This window comes from Lactuca sativa, chromosome 6, assembly GCF_002870075.4.
Source record: "Lactuca sativa cultivar Salinas chromosome 6, Lsat_Salinas_v11, whole genome shotgun sequence".
NCBI classification, from domain to species: Eukaryota; Viridiplantae; Streptophyta; class Magnoliopsida; order Asterales; family Asteraceae; genus Lactuca; species Lactuca sativa.
In genome coordinates, this window is record NC_056628.2 from 86,528,575 (window position 1) to 86,537,999 (window position 9,425).

The 9,425-nt window shown below is 33.0% G+C and overlaps 1 long non-coding RNA gene and 1 other non-coding gene across 2 annotated transcripts; both read left to right on the forward strand.

The window, feature by feature from the left end:
• The first annotated feature begins 2,201 nt into the window (after window positions 1-2,201).
• LOC111887239 (small nucleolar RNA R71) lies at window positions 2,202-2,308 on the forward strand. Its single transcript, XR_002848719.1, has one exon. It is a non-coding gene; the product is annotated as a small nucleolar RNA R71 (small nucleolar RNA).
• Window positions 2,309-6,714: 4,406 nt separating this feature from the next.
• On the forward strand, window positions 6,715-8,479 carry LOC122194719 (uncharacterized). The gene is made up of 2 exons (XR_006184335.2): window positions 6,715-7,926; window positions 8,020-8,479. It is a non-coding gene; the product is annotated as an uncharacterized LOC122194719 (long non-coding RNA).
• Window positions 8,480-9,425: the final 946 nt, after the last annotated feature.

Here is a 9,425-nt window from a genome sequence, read left to right on the forward strand (position 1 = left end):
TAGGGACCTCACACTTGATTTTTACCATTTTCTAAAATAATTAAATGACTAGATGATTAATTATCCTAAAAATCAACTAAAAAAAACAAAAATTAAAAATGCAAAAAACGAAAAGTAAAACCGCAAACCGATGTCGGGTTGCCTCCCAAGAAGCGCTTCTTTTTCTTGGAGTCATGAGACGAAATCTGTGCCGCCTCACGTTGAAATTGTCGGAGTGTCCATCACCAATTGCATTTTCTTCTCCTTCCACCTTCTTTTGTAAGCTTGAACTCTTCTAAGATATGACTTTTTAGAATTTTTTTTTTACTTTTCACATCATTTTCTTCAAGCTTTCGTTTAACTCCTTTATTCTCCACTAGTTTATGTCCCTATTTTCCTTCATCCTTGAGCTCTAAATGTATATCCTTCTTATCCAAAATTGAGCTTTTTAATTTTGAAGTAACTTCTTCCTCATTACTCTCCCAAGAAGTTTGAGTTTTATAAGAAATCACTTCAAAAATAGTTGGAATAGATGCTCTTAGTTTTGTGCATTTTACTTGTTGAATCTCTTCTTCCATAAGTTTTTCCAATTCTTCAAGCTCATCTTCTTCATTAGTGTTGAAGACTTCAGCTTGAGCATCACCATTTTGAAATCCATCTTCTACCCCAAAGGTAACTTCATCATCTCCCACTCGTGAATATCTACCATGGCCCTAGCTGTATTTAGCAAAGGGTGACCAAGAATTATTAGGACATTTGCATCTTCCTTCATATCTAAAACGACAAAGTCAAATGGAAAAACAAATTTCCCAATTTTTACCAAAATATCCTCCACGATGCCCCTTGGATGTGTCACTGAACGGTTAGTCATGTGAATTATCATTCTTGTAGCCTTTAAATCCAAAAGATTTAGCTTTTGGTAGAATGAAAAAGGCATTAGATTTATGCTAGCTCCAGAATCGGCTAAGACATAAGTCTTCATGTTGTTTCTAAATTCACACGAAAGAGTGAGACGTCCAGGATCTTCCGTCTTCTTTGGTAAATCTCCCAATATCACTCTAGAACTCTGCTCATTAAGAATCACCTTGGAATTCTTCTCTAGCTGCTGGCGAGTATCTAATATATCTTGCAATAACTTAGCATATCCAGGAACTTGGGACAATGATTCAATGAAAGGGGTATTAAGTGAAATACCCTTTACTTGCTCCATAAACTTTAGGTGTTCTTGCTCCAATGGATGAATATGAGCTCGAGACGAAAATGGTAAAGGAGGACGATAAGCTTGCACATTGGCTTAATTTTTCTGATCATACCCTCCCTGCGCCGTAAGCCTTGGATGCACACGTCATGAGTTCCAAGTTTCAGCGATATTCTTTTCTTTGAGTTTGGACTTCTTTGGCTTTGGTCTGGTCTGATTTGGATTGACTTCAAGGGCTTCAAGGAACTCAGAGATGGTATCCTCTTCAGTTTCGATTACCATTACATGTGGTTGAGGCTTTTTCTCGGGAATTTTTGGAGATAATTTTTCATTTACCAAAGTAGTTAATTGTCCAAGTTGGGCTTCAATATTTTGGATCGATGCTTCGTGATTCCTCAACAAAGCTTTCTGGTCTCTCATGAGATTTTGATGTTCCCTTATCATTGCATCGGTCTCATCGTTTCTTTTCTCCGAAGCCTCCATGAATATTGTTAACATGGACTCAATATCAACTTTCTTTTTAGGTGGTTGCTCTTTTTGATAAAAGCCTCTATCAGGTTGCCTATACTTTTCTTCTGTTTGCTTCTTATACCCATCATATGGAAACAACTCTTTCTTTGGTTTCCTCCAATTTTCATCATACTTATCTCCACTCGAATAGCAAACTTTCACCTTCTTATTTCCATTATCATCCAAGTGGAAATCTTTTGTCAAGTGTGGACCATTACATCTTTCACAACCAACTCTAATAGCATGAATTGACTGGTCCATCTTTGTCATTCTTCAGTCCATAGTGTTTAGCATGGCTAACACAACTACCATATCTTCAGAAGTTCCACTACCAATTCCCTTTGCCCCATAATGTCTAGGATTATGGTACTCACGAGAATGCTTGTAAAATTCTTCAATTAATTCCTTGATTTCAGCCGGATTTTTCTTAGTCAATGGCCCTTGAGAATCAATGAGTTGCATTGTCATGACATTAACCCCATCATAAAAGATAGAAATTTATTGTTGCTCATTCATGTCATTTTGGGGGCAATTCCTTATCAGTCCCTTATAGCGTACCCATGCTTCGTATAATGACTCCCCCGGTTGTTGTTTGAAATTCGCTATAGCTTTCTTGTGGTTAAGAACTTTGGAAGGTGGGCAAAAGTGTTCCAAAAATTGCTCACGCATCTGCGCCCAAGTAGTTATTGCTCAGGGTAGAAGTGCTTTTAGCCAATCCTTAGCGGCTCCCTTGAAAGTAACGGGAAGCATTCTTAGCAAAATTGTAGTTCGTGGAACATTTGGGATGTTAAAATAGTCAGCAATGTCATTGACTTCATCTAAATGCTTGTAAGTATCCTCATGATCATTCCCAGAAAATGGTACTTCTTTTTGTGCAGACAGAATGTGTCCCTTCAGCTCGAATGTGGCAGTGGCTGGAATCACGGGCTGCACTAGATCGGGAATGGTTTCCTCTCGGATTCTCTTCTTGTATGCCTCCATGGACATATCAACAATGTTTTCCATCTTGTTTTTTTGGCTCGTCATTGAAATCAATTTCTTCAAATTCAGTTTATGTCTCGTACTTGGCTTTTTTTGGATTGGGATTTTATTCAAAGCTTTCAATCTTGCTCTTGTCCTTATTCTGATTGCTCGACCCTCCTACGTTCTTCCCTTTCTTCTTTCCAAAAACTGATTTAAGGTCTTTGAAAGGAGACTTCTTTGGTGGTTGATTTTCTCCTACATTCTTATCCGTCTTTTTGTAAAGGGCATACTCTGGATCTTCAAGCGGTGGTATCAAATGTGTGTTGGATCCTCGGGTCATGAACTACTGCAACAAAAACAAAAATAAAAAAATAAAAATGAACAAAAACTACTTAAAAATGCTTACTGTCTACTTACCACGACGTGGTAAAGGGAACCACCTCGTGTTGTCGCAACTAGTCTAAACAAAAAAAAACGAAAATGACCGATCTCACGTCGTGAGTTAAGTACTGCAATAAAAAACTAATGCAAAATTTTAACTTTTTGCAGGTTTTACCCCACAAAAAGGATAGACTAAACTAAAGCAAATAAATTTAATAATCAAATAAGTCGGTCCCCGACAACGACGCCATAACTTCATCCGTGCAAATAGCTACACCTAATTTTAGCTACTATCCTACTAACTATTCGACCCAGGGTAGTGTACCTTTTCGCAAATAGTATTACACAAAATTAGGGTATCGATCCTAGGGAATGGAATTAATTATTTAACCTACTTACTATTAAATCAACCTAAAATTCTAAGCAAAAGTAAAATGGTTTTTTATCTGATTTTGCAAGTTTAGACAAACTTAATTACTCAACGACTATTCAATGAAATATTCAAAACACTTCTGTTAGTTCGAATCCACTTTCCCTCAATAGTTAGCTATTAATTATGGACAATTCTCATTGGTTACCAATTAATATATTATTAGCAATTCGAGTCCAAATTTACTAATGTTAAATTAATTCATGTAGAGCTATGCATGGTCATACATAATTTAACACATAATCAATTATTAGATAGGATTGAAGCTATGTAAGATTGAGTTAACAAACACAATTATGGTCACAATATGTGTTCTCCAGCACAACCAAATTCAAATACTTTAATTACTTATCTAAGATTGGTTCGATCTTAGCTCTAATAATCTAATGGTCACTAAATTACTAGGTAATCAAATTCATGCAGATTAATCGTCACTAACTACATAGAATATGAATTAAAGCAATCTAGTATCAAATTTAGCATGCTAGGTATAAACAATAAAACACAAGCCATTAACCAACTAGAAAAATCCATACTAACATAACCAAACCATGAGTTCCAACTTCATCTAGCTAACAGAAGCAGCTAGATTTAGATACTCATAGAAACAATCAAATACGTAAATTTCATAATTAGAAACATAGTAATGTAATAAACTAAGAATAAAGTAGATCTTCTTCTTCCTCCTTGGTTTCTGCCTTCTTTTATTATGAAAAACGACTTCTAAAATTTCTATTCTCTCTAGGTAACCTCCTAAATCCGTAAGCATCAAGAGTATTTATAATATTTGAAATCACCCTCCTCACGCCGTGAGAAAAGGCATCTCACGTTGTGAGCTCAGTATTATTTTGTATAGAACATGGATTCTTGCTTCTGGATGCTTATCTTCTAGAATCTCCATGTTCATGCCGTGAGACATTGCTGATGGGTTTTGAGCACTACAACATTCCTATGGTGTACATGCAACCCTAATGCTTCGGATCTATGATTTTATCAAGTTATACATGCAAATCAAATTCTCCAAAGCATGAACCCTAACTAGCATGCAATTTTGGAAATCATAACATAAACAAAGGTTAGAAGAATACCTTTAGCTTGTAGTTTGTAGATCTTGACCTTCAAGAGCTTAGTGTCTCAAATGTTGCACCTCTAGTGAGTCACAAACACCAAATAACAAGTTGGAATAATGTAAGAGAGGTTGAAGGCTCAAAATTCGGCTAGGGTATTCTCTTGGAAAGCTAGTGGCCGATTTTACGAGCCCTAGGGGTTCCTTATATAGTTGAGCAATTAGGTATTTGACTGAAACCCTGATTCTCCGTTTAGGGCATAAGAAATCCAATGGATCCTTCCAGAAGGCCTCTTATGGACGAATTCTATGCGCGCTACACATATATTTCGTCCATCCCTTCTTATGGATCCATAAGCCCAACCTTACAACTATCATATAATTGCAATACCGGTCCCCTTAATTCAATTAGTCTCTTTTAATCACCAAATTAATTTATGATGAATACTAATTAAATAATATGATTTCTCAGTTAATATATTATTCTTATAACATATTAATAAACCAAAATTAACCTCTTTCTTCATTATTCATCCAGTCAAGTTGCTATGGTTAAGGCAACCCAAAAGGATTATGCTACTATCGGGTCAAGTACATACCAATTATAGTTATGGGCTTAGACACCTAATCCAAAAATTACAACTCACGTCATGAGAACGAATTTTTGCTGAATTCTTCATCTTTTAAGCTTTTAACCTTCAAAGTTCTGATCCCTGTCGCTTTTAGTCCTTATTCTTTCAAGATGACTTCTTTTGGCTGCAAAATGTAATTTAGTCTTATAAGTACCATATATCTATGAAGATAACCAAAATATGTATAAAAATATATTCAAATATTGCCTAAATATATGTATAAATATGGCAAGATCATCAGATATAGCCCTTCACCCATTCCAAATAATCCAGAATTTCCCTCTTTTACCCTAGTCCTAGAAAACCCATATTAATGTATTTTTAAAGATGCCTAAAATCCAAATTATTCTCAAGAAAGCCTCCTAAATATTACAAACCAAATAGAAGACTATAAAAATATTATGACACCTCTTCCTCAACAAAAAATCCAAAAAAGAAAAGATCCGATGAAAATACTCTTCAAGAAGCAGTTAGTAAAATGGTTCAACAAATATTGAAGACTATGATTCGAGATTTAGATGATAATTCAGAAAAAAAAACTATTGTTGAAGATGAACAAAGAAGAGACACTCCTATGCCGGCTTATTTGTCATGTCCGAATGATAATGTATCTAGCGAAGAAAGTGGAAGCAATAATTCAGAAAATCAATTGGATCTAAATGGAGACAACAATCAATCATACGGTGCATTTTCTTTTGATTCAATTGCCAGACATAGTCTTGACACTTGAAGATTTTTTTTTACTACTGAAGATTCTCTAGAAGATAAAAAAACAATAATTTTAGTCAACAATGATAGACAAGACATTTACTATTACAAAATTCCATTTCAAAGAAGGCAACAACTTCCATTATGAAGCATTGATGGAAAAGACCTCCGCCACAAATTTCCACCGTCTAAATTTATGGAGACAACTTTATCAAGGACACTTGTGCATTTTTCAATAGTTTTGGTGATATTTTCCCTTTCAAATTCCCTATATAAAGAAGCATTTGTTTAGAAGTTAGACACAACTACTAAGAAGCAAAAAACCTCTCACCTTTCACTCTTTTAACCCATTCACTTAAAAGTTCTTAAAGCTCTTCTTCTACTTTGTTGTATAAACGTTGTAAGATATCCAAGTTTGCATGTAAGTTTCTTTCCTTTATTTACTTTTAGTTTTTAAGGGATTTCCCGAAATGGAAAACCTTTAGTCCTTTAATATCATGTAATTTTAGTTCGAAGTTCCTATATGTTTGTATCATATTTTATTTCTCATCTGTAAGTATATTGTAAAATATATTGTAATATAAAATAAAGTTTGTTTAATAAAAATATTGTCTATAATAATATTTGTTAATATCTCATCTTAATAGTATTATAATCTTTATTTCTTACTAAGCGGCCCACATATTGGACAGACGAAGAGCCATAGTGAGCCTATTATAAAGTCCTTTTCTGATGGGGAAAGATATTCCCTAGAGATTATACAATACAATATATATAAATATATATATATATATATATATATATATATATATATATATATATATATATGTTAATACCTTTTCCCACCAGAAAAGGACTTCATAATAGGCTCACTCCGGCACTTCGTGTGTCCAATATGTAGGTCACTTAGTAAGAAATAAAGATTGATTATAACACTATTAAGATTAGATATTAACAAATATTATTATAGACAATATTTTTATTAAACAAACTTCATTTTATCTTACAATATATTTTACAATAGACTTATATATGAGAAATAAAATATCATACAAACATATGAGAACTTCGAACTAAAATTACATGATATTAAAGGACTTAAGGATTTTCCTTTTGGGAAATCCCTTAAAAACTAAATGTAAATAAAAGAAAGAAACTTACATGCAAACTTGGATATGTTACAACGTTTATACAACAAAGTAGAAGAATAGCTTCAAGAACTTTTAAGTGAATGGGTTGAAAGAGTGAGAGGTGAGAGGTTTTTTGCTTCTTAGTAGTTGTGTCTAACTTCTAAACAAATGCTTCTTTATATAGGGAATTTGAAAGGAAAAATATCACCGAAACTATTGGAAAATGCACAAGTGTCCTTGATAAACTTGTCTCCATAAATTTAGACGGTGGAAATTTGTGGTGGATGTCTTTTCCATCAATGCTTCATAATGGAAGTTGTTGCCTTCTTTGAAATGAAATTTTGTAATAGTAAATGTGTTGTCTATCATTGTTGACTAAAATTATCATTTTTATTTTATTTTATTTTATTATTTTTCTATCTTCTAGAGAATCTTCAATAGTAAAAAATCTTCAAGTGACAAGATTGTGTCTGGCAATCGAATCAAATGAAAATGAACCATCTGATTGATTGTTGTCTTCATTTAGATCAAATTGATTTTCTGAAATATTGCTTCCACTTTCTTCGCTAGATACATTATCATTTGGACATGACAAATAAGCTCACATAGGAGTGTCTCTTCTTTGTTCATCTTCAACCATAGTTTTTTTTTTGAATTATCATCTAAATCTGGAATCATAGTCTTTAATATTTCTTGAACCATTTTATTAACTGCTTCTTGAAGAGTTTTTTCATCGAATCTTTTTTTTTTTGGATTTTTTCTAGAGGAAGAGGCTTCATAATAATTTTTTTTATGGTCTTCTATTTCATTTGTAATATTTAGGAGGCTTTCTTGAGAATAATTTTTATTTTGAGCATCTTTAAAAATACAGGTATCTGGGTTTTCTGGGATTAGGGTAAAAGAGGGAAATTCTGGATTATTTGGATCGGGTGAAGGGCTATATCTGACTAAGAAATCTTTGTGTTTTCCTGGATCTCCAAGTGAATCCTAAATTTCTATTGTTTGTTTATTTGAATTTGTAGAGGAAAATGGAGTCCCCTGTGTCTCCTTACTTTTGTTTGTAGAGGATCAGGAGTCCTCTATGTCTCTAAAGAATTTAGCAATCCCATTGCTATCACCGGATTTGATAAGTCTTTACCAATTTTTGAGTCGTTGGACTCACTGGACTAGCTAGTAACTTCTCTGGCTTACTAGTACCTTATGTATCACTCATTGGGGAGTGAGTACCCATCTTACTCTTCTTTCCGGGATCAAAAGCGGATCCGATAGAAAGATTTATTACTTCTGTTTGTTGAGAATGAAAACTTTTTTATAAATTGTTAATTCTATTAATTAGATCTTGTTTTTCGTTTCTAAGCTTGTAGATTTCTTCATTTAAAAGTTTGTAATTATTTTTCATGGTTTCATAGTGATCACAAATAAAAATTTGACTTGAATCTCTAGTTACTGAATAAGTAACCAGAGGTTCTACATAATGCTTAAGAGAGTCTGATATATAAAAATTCATGCCTAAATGCATTCTTGCTATTGTTATAGCTTGTTGATAATCATTAAATCCTTTATATAATGGATCGGTAAACCATTGTATGGCTTCAATGACTTCTATCCATGTGTGGAAGAAACCTGTCTTCCTACCCTTCAAAACAACATAAAACTTAAAACGATTGTGAGTTTGGTTAAAATGTTCTGATAAAGCATTTAAACATGCATTAAAATATTTTCTGTCTTTAGGCTCACGTCCATAAGCTATCCATAAATTATCTAATAAGCATTTTTCTTCTTTACTAAGAGAAACATGTGGTAAAGCTTTAAAAGAAATATTAGTATTTGGGAAAATTTGTAAAGTTTGATTACCAAATATAATATTATCGTAATAGTATATGTTTGAAGATTGTATTGGTCTTGCTGCAAAAGAATTTTTTGATGGAATTCCTTCTAGCCTTACCATACCACGAAATGGTGGATGACCTCGAGGATTACCTAAATTGGACCTACACATCTGAGATGGAAAAAACATAATTAATTTTTCTATAAATTTATTTTCTAATAATCTACTTAAAATATCAGTGCCTGATTATCTTTTCCTTTAATGTGTTCTATATTAATAGTTAATCTGGTGTTGTTTATTCGACCTAAGAAATTTAACCATCTTCTTCTACTACTTTTTTTACTTAATCCATTCATTTAATTGTAAAAGGAAATAATAGCTTTACAATCATTTATAAGAGTATTTCTTTTTTAGAAATGATAAATAATTCAAAACTGTCTAACGTATAATTGATGGCAAGTAGTTCTGCATCTATACTACTAATATTACCTTTTTCTTTATATTTATCACTATTATATCTACAAATTCTTTCCAAACTTTTTTCACTAAATTTGTTAGGTTTACAACAAAGAATTGCCCCCTAACCTTGACCACATTCAT